This window comes from Lagopus leucura, unplaced genomic scaffold, assembly GCF_019238085.1.
Source record: "Lagopus leucura isolate 7727_CA_CO unplaced genomic scaffold, USGS_WTPT01 Super-Scaffold_100012, whole genome shotgun sequence".
NCBI lineage: Eukaryota > Metazoa > Chordata > Aves > Galliformes > Phasianidae > Lagopus > Lagopus leucura.
In genome coordinates this window covers 6,541,201-6,556,118 of record NW_024962267.1, presented here as the reverse complement: position 1 = coordinate 6,556,118, position 14,918 = coordinate 6,541,201, and the positions used below count along the sequence as shown (strand labels likewise).

The 14,918-nt window shown below is 41.9% G+C and overlaps 1 protein-coding gene across 3 annotated transcripts in view; it reads right to left on the bottom strand.

The window, feature by feature from the left end:
* Positions 1-14,296, bottom strand: part of OSBPL6 (oxysterol binding protein like 6) — a 93,656-nt gene extending 79,360 nt beyond the window's left edge. For all 3 annotated transcript variants that reach the window (XM_042875043.1, XM_042875044.1, XM_042875045.1), the window contains exons 1-2: positions 14,236-14,296; positions 12,446-12,515 (exon numbers count right to left, since the gene is read on the bottom strand). The gene's annotated coding sequence lies outside the window, so the exon portion shown is untranslated. The remainder of the gene's footprint in view (positions 1-12,445; positions 12,516-14,235) is intronic.
* Between the last annotated feature and the right edge of the window lie 622 nt (positions 14,297-14,918).

Below are 14,918 nucleotides of genomic sequence, written 5' to 3'. Positions count from 1 at the left end.
TATGGAAAAAAAAAATTTTTTTTTTTTTTTTTTTTTTTTTTAAAATATCCACTTACATCACTCTTTCAGCATTTCCCATGCTTTCCTCGCTCTTTTTCTGAGTTGTTTTCTGTACTCTGATCTCTTCCACTGTTTTCCTCCTGCATCCACAATGCAAAGCATCCTCCTCCTCCCCAGAGGACTCTTTTTTTTTTTTTCCTACTCATCTGTTTACCCCATGCCTTTGCTTATTTTTCACCACTTCAAGCAGAAGAGAGTCCAAGCCAAGATAAAAAACAAATGGGAAGTAACAACATTCCTTCGATGTCCACTGTTCTGAGCATGGAAGCATGCCACTTCTGCTGAGGGGTCCCAACTGGCATCGCGGAGGTCCCTGTGCTTTCTGACAAGGATGTTACATTGCTCCACAATTAGGAGGCAACCACTCCTAACTGTCCTTTGGGATGCTGAGCAAACAAGGCATTTTTTCCTGCATGAAAGTCATCCTAGCACAGTGATACTGAACACAGGTCAGAGCTATCACAAAGGAGGCACTGAAAAACCAGGTGAGGCAGCCCTGTGTGCAGTAACACGTCAGTCGCATATAACACCCAACCTACTCCACAACCACAGCCACATAAGCTAATATCTACAATGCAGTTGTCATAGAGGAGTACAACAATATTGAAATATTAGTATATTTCAATAACATATTCAGAAATATTAATGCTTCTCTAGATTCAAACTGAGTACAAAACTGAATGCTTCTCATCGCTAGAAAAAGTAAATTAAAAGCTATTTATACATAACAGCATCCTACAAGAAATGGATTGTCAACAGTTTGGCAGGGCACTGTTAACATCTTTTGGAGATTAGGAAGAAATCTTTTCAGAAAGACAGTTTCTGTTGAAAAAAAGAATGGCGAAAGCTTTGGGAGAAGCAGCTATTGCTTCAAAGTTCCTCCAGAAGGTTCATCTCACTATATGAATATTTTGCATCTTAAAAGAAACACACCATATGTTGGGATTGCTATTCATCCCTAGAAAAGTCTGCCTTATATTTTAGGAACAGGCAGGATTTCATTTAGGCATGTTTATTGACATGTTTCATAAACCTCAAACCCTTAATCGAAAAAAGAACTACATTGAGTGTATCAACACTGGATTATTTTTTTTTTAATTTAGAGACCAAAAGAAGGAAAAAAGGAAGAAATTTCAAGTAATTTGGGGGAAAAGCCTGTTTCTACATCAAGACATATCAGTGTGAGCATTTCACTGAAAATTAATCAAATGAGATTTCTACTTCTTAGTTTTTTGGTTTTTTTTGCTTTAATGGATACTTTCATTAAATTTAAAATGAATTCACTAGCAAAGGTACAAAACTGCAACTTTTTTTTTTTTTTTTTTAACTATTCCCAGCTAAAGACACAGGGCTCTCAGTCCAAATGTGCTGCAGTAAACGTGGTCAACTTCCACACAGAAGAGAGAAAACAAGGGAATGAAAAACATTCCCAGAACCTCAAGCAGTACTTCCATGAGGAAGCTGCCTTCACTGGAACTCAGCTCCCCCTCTCCATCCCCCAGATCATCCCAGTTCCCAAAGCCTGAGAATAGCTTCCACTAAACAAAAGTTATGTATTTAAAGATTTCTGATGGACTCACTTCGACGCAACTGATTGTGGAGCTCCAGTCAAGCCTTTGCTTGGCTGTATTCGCAAGCATTTGCAACCACTTCTGGCCAAAGCTTTCCTGGCCTCTACTTCAGAATGGGTGGTTGCTTCTTACACTAGTGTTTTACCTTTCCAGTCAATCTTCATCGTCCAAAGAAAGCAAACAGATTTTACCATTGGTAGCACTTCAGTAAGGCCAGGTTGAGAAGCCCATGTTGCAGATAACTGACTGCTGAGCTATTCTACATCCTGAAATGTTGCCAGCAGCATTGACTACATCAACATGGTCAGTGATATCCTGCCATTTTCACTCAGTGGCTTTCATCTTTCATAAAACACACTCAGAGGCATTTTCAATTTCTTAATGATGCTTTAACAAACACAGTATAAACAGATATAAAAAGGCATTATTCTTACTTAAGCCTGGAGGAAGAGAAAGCAGAAAACTAGCACTAAAGCAAACAGCATTCTGTGAGCAATCTGTACTGACATACAGTCAAGAGAAGTAGTGTATGTGGTACCTATCACTTAGATTAAAGAGTGATCTAAATTACACTGGGTTTAGGACAACAAAAAGACCTCCAGCAGTAAATAGCTGAAGGTAAATCTGGTGGTTTCAATTACTGCTGTCATGATTTCTCAGGAAGATGGAGCATCACACAAACTTGCAATTCTAGGACAGAATCTCAGCCTGAAGAAGAGGACAGGACACTAAGCATTCTTTCACGATCATGACATCAGACTTCTGCACCTGCCAGGATGCAACACCTCCACCTCAACTGTTAACAACCACTGCGAGACTTCCTCTGAGATCTTGGCCAGAGCTAAAAAGACACACTGCCATCACTTCCTCTGATCAAAACATGTTCAGTATGCATCCCTCCTTGCTTCTCTTCTCCTTATTCACTGACCTTGACAGATCAGGAAGTATCAGCCTCAGTCTGAGGGCTTCCTACTCATACCAGAGATGCTGAGAAATGTACCTTTTCCACAGGGAGGTTCAACAAAATACAGACAGTTTGTAACAATAAATTCATATGAATAAAACTGGTAGCCAACATACAAGCATCCTCTTCCATATTTCAGAGAAATGGCATATATTTATGTCAAGGAATGGCATGTATTTATGTCAAAATACAACAGTTACGTGCTACAGCTAAAGCAGAAAAACAGATAGAGCTTTTTACCTCACATTTTGCTGGCAGTGAAGAACTGAATATTTTGTGCCTGAAACTTTAATTCGTCAACTCTTCCTGAACTTCTAGAGGTGTACAACCCAGTTTGAAGTACAGCACCTTGTTTTTAAGTCTCTTGTAATTCTGTCTACTGATTTCTTAGCTACTGAGAAATCTGATGATCTGACATCAATATCAAGGCACAAGAATACTCCTGAAAAATGTACTACGTACAAAAGTAATGCCAAAAAAAGTAAAAATGCTCCTATATGATAAGCCATAAAAGGCACAGAAAAATAGAAATACAGCTAAAATTCTCTTTCTGCCCCTCATTATCATTCACAAGTTGTGTAGCACTTATAAATTCACAAGAATAAAATTGCCAGACTATCTTGATTTTGAGCGTTCTATCATCTAGACAGTGAGCATACATTGTGGTATATCAATTTATAAATATTATATTTATACATAAGTATTATCACTAAAAAAAAAAGTATTATAATGTATTATGCCAGCCATAATACTTGCACTTCTACAAATAAATACCCATTTGAAAGTTGAATCAGTGAACTCAATTGCAGAGAAGTACCTGAATGCTACCCAAAAGCAAGTCTTATTCAGAGGTTTTCAGTTGAAACTCTTTACAAATCTGTATGCTGTATGAACACTTAAGTTCTTTTCTGTAGAACACTTTAGGATAACTTTAATATTCAAACATGATAAAATATTTTGTTAATCTTGCCATTTGATTTAAACACCAAATTTCAAGCTCTGTTTCTGTTACAGAATTCTTTCATCCTGTAGAGGAGAAATCACTCCAACTGTAATGACAGAGTCACACTTCTTAAGTTACTCATTTTATTTTTGTTCCACTCCCAAGACCTTGACAATGGCTCATAAGTCAGCATGTCTCCAAGTACGTGTCAGTAACGTCAGCCAAGATGTCCAAAGCCATTTACATAGAAGAGAATCTCCCCTGCTGCCTGCAATACCTGTTCCAAAATTAGTGAACATGAGAAAACAATAAAATAATTCTCCGGAGTCTACCAACCAAACAGTCTAAAAAAAGAAAAAGAGGACTTGCAGGGTTGTGTTAGAACTACATAACACCTGACAAACAAGTGTTTTGGGGCAGTTTCCCAACTAGCAACATTCTGAAAGGCAGATAAAAACAAGGGAGGAATTAGGAAAACAAAAAACAAAAAAACACAGCACACTTCATAACTCCAATTGGAAATTGCACTGTTATGGAAAGCAAAAATACACATTCATCCTTATTTTCTTTGACTTCAGGAACATTCTGAAGAAAAACTGCATTTTACCATGCAGGCATTCACCCATATGTTTGGGAGAATTATGAAATTAACTTCCCTTAATTTGCTTTTACTCTTTGTTTCGAACTCTCTACAGAAAGAAGGGCCTTGGTCTTCAGTCCCATACAGCTCCAACCAGAACCTCACAAGACAATGGGTAACTGCCAAATTACTGGTAGGAATTTGAAGTCTGTTGTTCACTCACTTCAAACCTTCATGCTTTAGTCTTTGAAACCACTTGCAAAATGCCATATTCTCTCTTAAATCTAGTAATAGCACTGGAACTGGTTTATTTAATCTTGTTTTTCTGGCGTGTACTTTTTCCTTTAAGAAAAACTGTCCATTATAGCTAGACTGTTTAATAATAAAGACGGAAAAATCTGCTTGTGTGTACATAAAATTCTAGAACATGGTATTAAATGTACTAAAGCATGTAAAATGTTAATTATAATGAAAAATATTGAAAAATGTTGCTCAACTTGCTGCAGATTGTTAACCAAAGTGTACAACCACAGATACTCGTAGACAGGGGTACATCTCTTATGGCCATAATTAGAGCTACTGTCCTGACTGGGTGCTGCTTTGCTGTCTAGCCTACCACTGTACTCCACTTGAGCGGAAGTGGGTTTATGAACTCATTCTAAGTTATCCACTGCCATCAGGCATGCCCCAAAGTGCAAAATGTTTATTTTTCTAGCACTGCATACCTAAAAACAAAGCCAGTTTGCTGGATACATTCAGTTGTTCTCTCCACAAAGCTTTTTTTCCCCCCACTATCTGTATTCATGGTATTTTTTAGACCTTTGGGTAAAACCTCTCTGTCAGCCACTGATAAAAAGTAATCTTAACTTATGCTAAGGCAAACTTTGCAGCAGTGTTAAAAAAAACATCATGGGTGAAACTTTACCAAAAGTCATTATTGTATCATTACTTGCAACATCCACATCCTCCCAGGATGGAGCACTGTCAACTTAATGTATTCTATTTCTCTACTTGCATCTTGCAGAGTGAGCACCTACCTCTTGTGCTCTGCTTACATGTGTTCATGCCCTCATTAGCAAAACAGAAATAATGAGCTAACTCCAAATGGTGACATTTGCTATCTTTCACTTTTAACTTCTCCTGTTACCTTTGATCATGCCATTCCCTGCTACACTTGATAAATGCATGGAAACAGAAAGTTCCCATGCATTCCAAAGTGCATGTTTGCTTCAGATTAGAAAAAAATATGTTCTCTAATGCAGACCAAAGGTATTTTCAAAAATACGCTTATGGGGAGATCTAGAAGTTCATTAAGGAACAAATATTATAATACAGATTAAATATCAAACTTGGTTCGATCATGGTTCAAATGAAACATTCAGCCTCCTAGCCTGAGGCGCTGGAACAAAAGTTCTAAAAATTCACCATAATTCCATCACGCTTCGAGTACTTAACTCTTAAACACAAGCTATGTTTGGCAAAGAGAATAAAATGACAAGCACTAAGTATGCATTACACAAAATGTAAAGATAAATAAAGATTATCTGTCTGGTAAATGAACAGAAATCAGAAAAGCCTGGAAGCCTCATGCTTCCTCATTTTTCCTTTAATGGAAAAAATTGACACTAGCTGAAAAAGCATTGATTTTCTGTGCTGCAATCTGTGGGAGTCTGCAAAATTGAAAATCAATTTTTGCAGCATACTGTGATTGTTTAAAAGAAAAAACTTCAGAGAGGTTTGCTTGAATTACCTTTTATATCTCATGATGCAAGTATTTATTTCTATTCAGACTTGTCCTTCTAAACAAGAAACTTTTGGAACTTGTACCAGTGCTTTTAAATCTGCTCTGGAATTACTTAATTGTATAACCCACTTCAGCAGCCTGACCAACAGAAATGGAAAAATATATATCAATCACTGCCATTAATAAATGACACCTTACATTGCTACTACGCATAAAGTCCGTTAGGCACTAACTGGTTTTCCTTGGTATGATCACTCTATGAATTTCAAAGTCTTTTGTTTACCCTTTGTGTAACTTTTTCCCTGGAGAGTGAGACAGGTTTCCATATTATCATAAATCAGTAGGTATGAAAGGAACAGATACATATATTTGAACAGGCCAACTGGATTTTGATAACTCAGAACAAAAGCTGTAAATCAGCACTGAAATGGAGACTGGTGATGTTCTTCTCAATGGTTTGGTATGTTTTCATTTCCTTCAGGCAGTCACCATGAGTAGGTTTGGTATAGCAATTTTGATCTAACCCTCCACACGATGCCCAGCTTTAAGCCAGGTTACAGAGCTGATAATCCCACCCTCCCCGTTCTCAGGCTTCCACAGAGGATCTACTGAGAGGGCCAAGGATGCTCATACAAGCACCGAGCCAGAATGCATGGCAGGCCGCTGGGCTGGAGAGGCCTGGAGCATCACCAAGCCTGGATGTACAAGCAAGTCCATGTCCTTGAACTCAGGACCCAGATTCTGGGAGGGGTATATTAACAGGTCAGGAACAACCTGCTAGGGGCAGAGGCAGAATGATACCTAAGGCAGAAGCTGGAGAGGGACATATGAGTGCTGAGAACCCAGAAGACAAATGAAAAACTGCACAAGACTCCTGCTTTATCTGTTTAAATTAGTTTGCACATTTCTGAGAAACTAATTTCTACCTATAAAGATATTTATCCAACGTTTGTTTTTTTCCCCTCTAGTGTTATATCACACAGCTATGACACACTTTTCACTGCAAACTGCCCAAGAACCAGTCAAGAAAACAGAGCAACACATTCCTTCAGATAGCTGTGGCCTAAGAGCGGTTTGTTTCGATCAGCTTTCAACATGGGAACATTGCCAGAGATGCCAAAGTATGAAATTAATAAGTTCGCCACTCACTCCACAAGCATTTCTTAGCACAGAACATGGTTTCCACAGCCAGATGAAGAAGGAGAATAGAAGAAAGAAAAACAGAACATATAGCTTATCACTGAACACCTGTGGTGGCACTGAGAAATAAAACTTCCTTGTTGCAAGAAACTGCTCCTTTTCTAGAGAGCATAGAAGCCTAGCTGGCATCAGTCACAGCTTAAATAGTTTAGGATTACTGTGCTTTAAACCTCTTCAACTGTTGTAATATTTTAGATTAATTCTGAAAGTCCTTCAATTCCTTCAACTCACAGCCATTGCAAAGCATGTTGAATTACATGGGAAGGTTTGAGGGTTAGTCAGCTTGACTAATTCTAATTCTCATTTTCTGATCTGAAGCCTACTCTAGTAATCCAGAAATCACATTTAGCAAAATGCATAGCCAGCATTGTATTAATTACAGGCAGAAGTCACTCATGCCATTATGAGTTCAGTCACACAGCAATACTTATGGTGACCAGAGCAGGCATACCTTTCTTCCTCAAACTGCAATGTGCAGCTAGTTTAAAACATAAAAATTAAAAATAATAAAGCACCTTACCTTTTTTTCTTTTTTTATTAAAGACTTTGCATTGCACATCACTCTGAATCACATTCAGCAAACTGACCACCAGTGTCACGCATAAGGTACACTGCCAGCCATAGAGGTGACAGAGAAGCCAGCTCACCGGACCATCCTATGTTTTATAACTAATTGCCCACAGTGTATCTACAAAAACAGGTCACAGTCAGGGAGAGACTAGAGAATTTATTTTTTTTCCTCCAGGGAGTTGGTTATTTTTGCTTGCTATTTTGTTACCCAAAAATCAATATAGCAAGTGGAGGCTATTGCCTGGCCATAGTTACCAGGAGTTCACACACAGAAAAAGCACAGTTGTCAAGTGTACATGAACTCAGAGACGAATTTCATTTAGACAGAAGCAGGGTAAAAAAAAAAAAAGATTGTATGCATCAGCAACCATTACAGTGACAGATACAGAATTCGCATGGCTCCAGAACTAACATTCTAGTACTGGAGGCACACTGGTACTTTACATCCAAACTCGCCCTCTGAATAACCTCTAGCTCCATTTTATATCACTCCTATTCTGTTTTCAGCAACTATGTTCTGCAACTCTATTCTCCAGAAACATATTAAAACCAAGAAACATAGAGACATAATTACTTTCCAGAGAGGCACATCACGCTCATATTGGAGTCAGAGAGACCCCAAGATGACTTCACACCAACAGCCCATTTCAAATTTCAACAAGCTGCTTTCTTTTCAACCTTTTTTCTTTCAACCAGGTGTTCTTTCCTCTGACAGACATCACCTTCTCTCGCATCTGACCTGATCCACTCTGAAAGAATCAGGATTTGTCACTAATCTATTTCAGCTTCATATTGCTGAGCTGAAAGCCCTTTTAACTGGCACATTTGTTACTGTTTCTGTAGTTCTTCACCAGTGACCTTGTCCTTCCAGTTTTCCCAGATCAACTACTACCAGATGACAAAACAACTAACTAGTACTTGACATAAAAAGAAAGAAAATAAGTAGTGCCACACTACTTTTCTAAAGGCTTCCAACTAGAGAAATTGAAAAAACATTTACCTCGTGGACAAAGCCTCAAAGATGATAAACTGAGAAGATGAGCCGCTATCTGGATTTCCTTCCTCTCAATTTCTCAACTAACAGTGCCAACAATTTCCAGAAAACAAGGAACTCCATTTTGAAAAACAGGATGGGAAAAAGGAGTTAGAAGTTATTTTCCCGAAGACGACCACGAGTTTCTCAGGCATCAAAATCCTCATATAGTACAGTGTGATCAGGAGGCTATCTGTGGTCTCGCTGCACAAACAGGGCTAACAACATAAAAGAAAAGGTTGCGAGGCAAGAGGTGGAAACGGAAGCAAAATCACCAGCTTGGAATCATTCCTGTGAGATGTTCACAGAAACTTCTCTCGACCCAAATTCTTTTTAGCATTATCTCACCCATGTTGGATTTGTGACAGCGGAATAGGCTGCAAGAATAGAAACAATACACCTTCTCAGTACCTCTCAGTAGCACATAATCTAGTCTTGCTTTATTAAGCAGGAGGGGTGCAATAGGTGGCCACAAACAACTGTTCTAGCTTGCTATCCTATGAAACACACCCACAAACAGAAGTCCAGGAGAGACCATCACCAGGGACCCAGGGGAACATGACATTCATTTCCATCAATTCCATGTGGCCATGTGGCCTGGGCCTCCCATCAGGCCATTCCACCTCCAGCTCTGCCTTCTAAGTGCCAAAGGTATGTGCACGTCCTGTATCTGTTTTCCCCCCAACCACTGTTCAAGTTTTAATTATTTACTGCTTTCTTATTTAGTTGTCAGCTTGAGCCATCAAAGGGAGCTCAAAGTCCATAGTCCACATCTCAGGCCAACTAGCAGTCATCACCAGTTCCTGCAACTCTTTGGTCTCTAACTCCAAATGTATTATGAAAACTGAGAAGTTAGCAACAACTACAGAGCAAAATTCTATTGATTCTTCATTTTCCAACTCATCTAGGACTAATCAGGTCAGCAACAGCTGGGCAGATGAAGCCCTGGTCTCCACTCAGTGGGTGAGCAGCCTTCACAAAATAGCACAAAATAGTTTCATCAGACCTTTCATTTAAGGCAACCTGAGCTTACTTTATCAATTAATGAAAACTTCTCAGTTTCTCACCTGAAAAAGGATGTTGTAGACTAAGATAAGGCATCTTTAAGCTGATTTACAGATCATTCTCACACACCCTTACTTTGGGTTTAGTACCTTCCACAGCAAAGCAGTCCCAAGTTTGAGCCTGACTGTACTGCCAAAAAGGATCTAACACATCATTCTAATATATTTAAATCTTGCATAAACATAACTCCATAACTCAGCCAGAATCATCAAGTCACATAGAAAAACTCTGTAGCAAAACAACAACATTTATGTTAGAAAAGAGGGCATTTTAGAAGATAACATCTAACACAGATGAATTAATGCAACCTTCTTTACAGCTCAAGTGAACTACAACAATCAGAAAGATTAACACAGTGGAAGGGTGATAGGGGAGCATAACAGCAAACGGACAAGAGCGAATAGAACGGTATTACAAAGGAAAAATGCTCACCCATATCTGAAGATCTAAGCTCACAAGGAAAACTCCAGAAAGGAGGGATTACCAACCAAAGATCTTTCCCCAGCGGCAGTCAGCCCTTAAATGAGGTCTAAGAGAGGTGCAGGTGCAGCCAGGCTCCACCCCTTCTGGTCACACAGCTGAATTGCCTTCACCTGTGCTCCCAGGACTGATGGGGTCCTTTCCCCAGGTGCTCAATCAATGCTTCAAGCTGTGACTCAGCAGTAACCATACACCAATGCATCCATTTTTTTCTTCAAGAGAAGTGCCCTCCACTAGTATTAAAATTTATTTGCCTTTGAGGAACTAAAAAAAAAAAAAAATTATTTAACTTTGTTTCAAAACACCACTGTTCTCTCTGCTATACTGAAGCATTTTGAAGAGTCAAAAGCTCATCTAATCTTTAGGCTATTACAACTGTAATACAGTTCCTGGGCAGCGGTCACAGCACCAAGCCACTGGAGTTAAATAAGTATTTGGAAAATACTTATTTTCCAAACTTATACTATATTATTTTAGACATAAGGTTTGACTTTCGTGTGGTTCTGTATGGAGCCAGGATGATCCTTGGCCCTTCTCACTTCGGACATTTTGCAATTCTATGGTTCCAGACCCCTCTCCTTCCACTCTTTTTTAAACTCCAATGTTCAGCAGTTGTCAGTAGTATTTCTCTATGACTCATTTTTTCCCTACCTTACTATTTTAACTATTATATTCCACCCAGAATTTCCCTTAAAGAACACTAGTTTGACTGCCTGTGCATCACAACCCTCATGTTCTCTTCCCATATTCCACACTTCAGCTGACCTCCCCTTGACCAGCTTATCAGCTGCCAGCATTGAAAAGCTCTTCTGAAGGGAACAGCCCTAAGAGAGGGATGTGCTACAAACACCATTCACCAGGACACACACACACTTTCTTTTTCAAAGAAAGCTCCTCACTGCCTACATGTATATGTTCTGACATACAGGAAACAGCTGAAAGCTGTAGTTTTGTATTTACAGCTTGGAAAACATAGGTATACAGGCAGTAAAATTAATTGCAAACATACACAAATAACACCAACACTCATGTTGTGCGTGCTACTATAATTTAGTATTTTTAATATTCCATAGTATTTTAACCAAATTCAGCTAACTTCAGCTGCCATCTCATTTCACCACTTCCTCCTCAATACACCTCTCACAGTTGGACTTTCCCCATCACAAAGACGTACTTGGAATCTGCCAAAAACACAACACCCTTCACGTGGCCTGAGTATATCTACTCTCACTTGAACACAATACCTGCTGCTACCTCCTCTGACATCTACAACTTTGATATTGATAAAAGAAAAAAACCCAAAGTAAGCATTTGCTTAAGTATTCCAGTGGGAGGGATTTTTTAAATCTCATTAAAACCCAGCTTAAGAAAAAAACACAACCCTGGAGGAAATTCTTGGAGAAATTCCTTTTAAAAGTGCAATTGCCCAGAGTAACATTTCCCATGAAAATTATCTACAGAAACTACTGCCTTTTCCCATGCCAAACATCATCAAAAGCTTCAAAAACTGCAAGCATTTAGTTACTGGGAGAAAAAAAAGAAAAAAATAATAAAAAAAAAACAAACAACTGGGAGGCTTTCTTTTTATCATCAAGCACACCAAAAAATGTCTGGGTTTTAGAATAGGTCTGTGTTTAAAAAAAAATACGTTAGAACAGATGGAGAAAATGGACAATATTTTGCTATACCATGTGTATGGCTTAAGGGTTAACTAAACCATTAGGACAGGCTGCTGAAGGTATGCACACACACATGAACATAGACACACACCCCTCTGGCAGCTCCTGTTATCTCCCCCTGCCGTGCTGGGAGCGGTGATAGTAGAATGTCCAGGAGGATGGGCCTGATGGTCAGCATCCCCTGGGAAATGCAGATCTCCTGGGACAAAACCACATCATACCAGAAGCCTAAGTTCTTGAAACACTAAATAAATATATGAAGAAAAACAAACAAAAAACAACAACATAGAGAAAACCCATGCAAATACTGCATGCACTGGGCATACAACAGCAAAGCCAATCACTTCTGTCACACCAAGAAACCTAGAGGCACTATACTGCAGGAAGGTGAGGCACCAAGGGATGAACACACGCATGCAGAAGAACTGAAGGAAAATGAAGTGGAAATGTGAATGTTCTCTGACTTCATCTCAGACCTGGGCAGAAGAAAGAAGACACATCTCCAGCAGAACATGCAGGAGAGCAAGAGGATAGGGCTGTCCCACCAAGGCTTTACCTTCCCATGGCCATGGTATCTTTGCAGAGAAGTCCAAACTGGCTGCTCAGTCACACAGTAACTTTAACACCTGCAAGCAAAATTACACTGGTATCAGCTGGATAAACAATTCATCCAAACAAACACACGTGCACATAGTACAGCCCTTCTACAGCTGCACTTGAAAAGAACCACTCCTTTCTACAAGTGCAACCAATGTTTTCTTATCCTTGCACGGAACTGATGCAAAATAAACGTAAGAAAAGCAGCAATAGAAACTTGGAGCATCTCTGACATGCATACACAGGGTACAAATGGGCAAAGAACACAAAGAGCCACTGACAAGAAACACTACTGACAACAGCCCTACGCTGCAGCTCACCAGCCCTGCAAAGAAGCACACAGGAGCTCCGCAAGAGATGGAACACATGGGCATGAGGAACTACAGTAGCACCGAAGGTACCTCTTCAAATAAAAACCTCTTTAGAGTATGTTAAATAGTAAGCATTTAGGTTGTACATATTGCTTAATTTATCTTAACTGGAGAGAAAAGAAACAGCAGTCTTTCTCTTCTGTGAACTTTTTAACCAAGGTGAAAGAAAGACCCATGTGTTACATGTACATAAAAATAAATGTCCTGTTAAGCTTGTCACCAGTACCACCACGTCTGCTTAGCTGCTAAGGTCAAGGTCATGTCATCCATACCAAGATGAAAACGGTTTAATTAGAGAACCCACAACACTATAGACAAAGGCTGGTCATTAGAAAAAAGCTAATATAAACCAAGCACAATTATGAGGCATGGAAACCATCAGATATTTGATGAGATGTTAATCTTTAAGCTGGTATCATTCTGCAAGCTAATCATCCAGAGAATAGAAAATCTGTTAAGAATGCAATTAAATGTACTAGTTCCATTAAAATTGAGCTGATATAGTTAATTGTTCTCCTGAAATAGCTAATTCCTCACACCTTCGCTGGAGAGCTTTTTCATCAACTCTGTGAGAACATATTTAAGGGACCACGTCACTCCCCTGTGCGGGACTGTGTGCTTCGATGTCACCCTTCACAAGGTGTGCTGCAGCTCGGCCCGACCTTGAGCTCCCACCTGGCCCTGAGGGAGCACAGCGAGCTCTCTTGGTGGCCGTGCCGTTGGCACCGCATCTGCATTGCCGGGCTTCGGGGAGAGCGGCAACATCGTGCTCTTGCAACACGCCAAAGCAGCTATAAAATACAACCAATGGCAAAGCCACGTCAGATGGTCGCTGTGAGCATCAGCACTTCTGGGAAAAGGATGACTGCTAAACCAGCGCTACAACGAATCTGTGCGTATTCAAAAAGCTCGCAAGCGTTCTGCAGCACTGCTAGAAATTAGGAATAGCAGGCCATTCCTGCTTTTTTTGAGAGAGGCAGAGACTGCAAGCACAAAGGCATCCCGAGAGTGCATCAACTTCGCTATACGGCCCCGCTACGCACCGCGGCGGAGCAGAGTTTACAGGTGCATTTCCAGCCGCACCGCACTGGAGACGACAGAGCCGCACACGGGGGAGCGGGGCCGGGTCGCTCCGCGGCACCGCTTTGCCGGTTACATAATCGCGGCCGCTCCGGGTGCTCTGGTTTCGCGCCGGTCCGTGCCTCCCGCGGCTCCCGCTGCCTCACACGATCCCGACTCCGGCTCTGGGCCCGCCGCCGCGCCCCGGCTCTCTCCCACCCCTCCACCGTTCGGACGGCTCTCGCCGGGCCCGGCACCGCCGAGCCCCGATGTCCGCAGCGCCCCGCGGTCTGCCCCCGCCCCGCCGCTCGGCACCCACCTCCTCTCCGGCATCCGCGGCGCATCCCCGCTGAGGCCCGGCCGGCTGCGCCCCGCCGTTCCCGCTGCCTCGCTCCCTCCCGCCCGCCGCAGCTCCCCGCCCGTCTGACGGAGGGGGCGGGAAGCCGCGTCGCGCCGCAGCCCCGCCGCGCCGCCCCCCGCCCCCGCCCCCGCCCGCCGCCAAGGTGCCCTCCTCTCACCCACCTACCGCGGGGACGAGGGGCCCGGCAGGAGGGGATGGGAGGCCTCGGGGGACGACGGGGAGCGAATCGCGGAGTCGCGAAGCGGGGCTGCGGCGGGCAGCGAGCATCGGAGCTGCGGCCGCCGTCAGGTCTGATTGGGGATGGATGTAAAAGGACGTGGGCAGCCGCGGGACGTGGTGACACGTGGGACAGCGCGGGGCCCGCGCCGAAAAGGGGTCGGAGCGACGGGGGTCCGTCTGCACCGGTGTGGCTGCGCTCCGGTGAGCGCCGTTCCCGGCCGCGCGCTGCCGCTCCGCCCCAGCGCTGCTCTTTGTCCTCTGATAACGGGAGGTTGGGGGAGACACGCGCCAGGTGCTCTCGCAAACCGCGAGACGTTCCTCCCTGGGTTTACATTAGCTTGCTTTTTCTTTTTTTTTTTTTTTTTTCTCCTCCTTTCCTGCAGATCTGCCGTTACAGCCCTCGTGACAGCCATCCCTCCCCC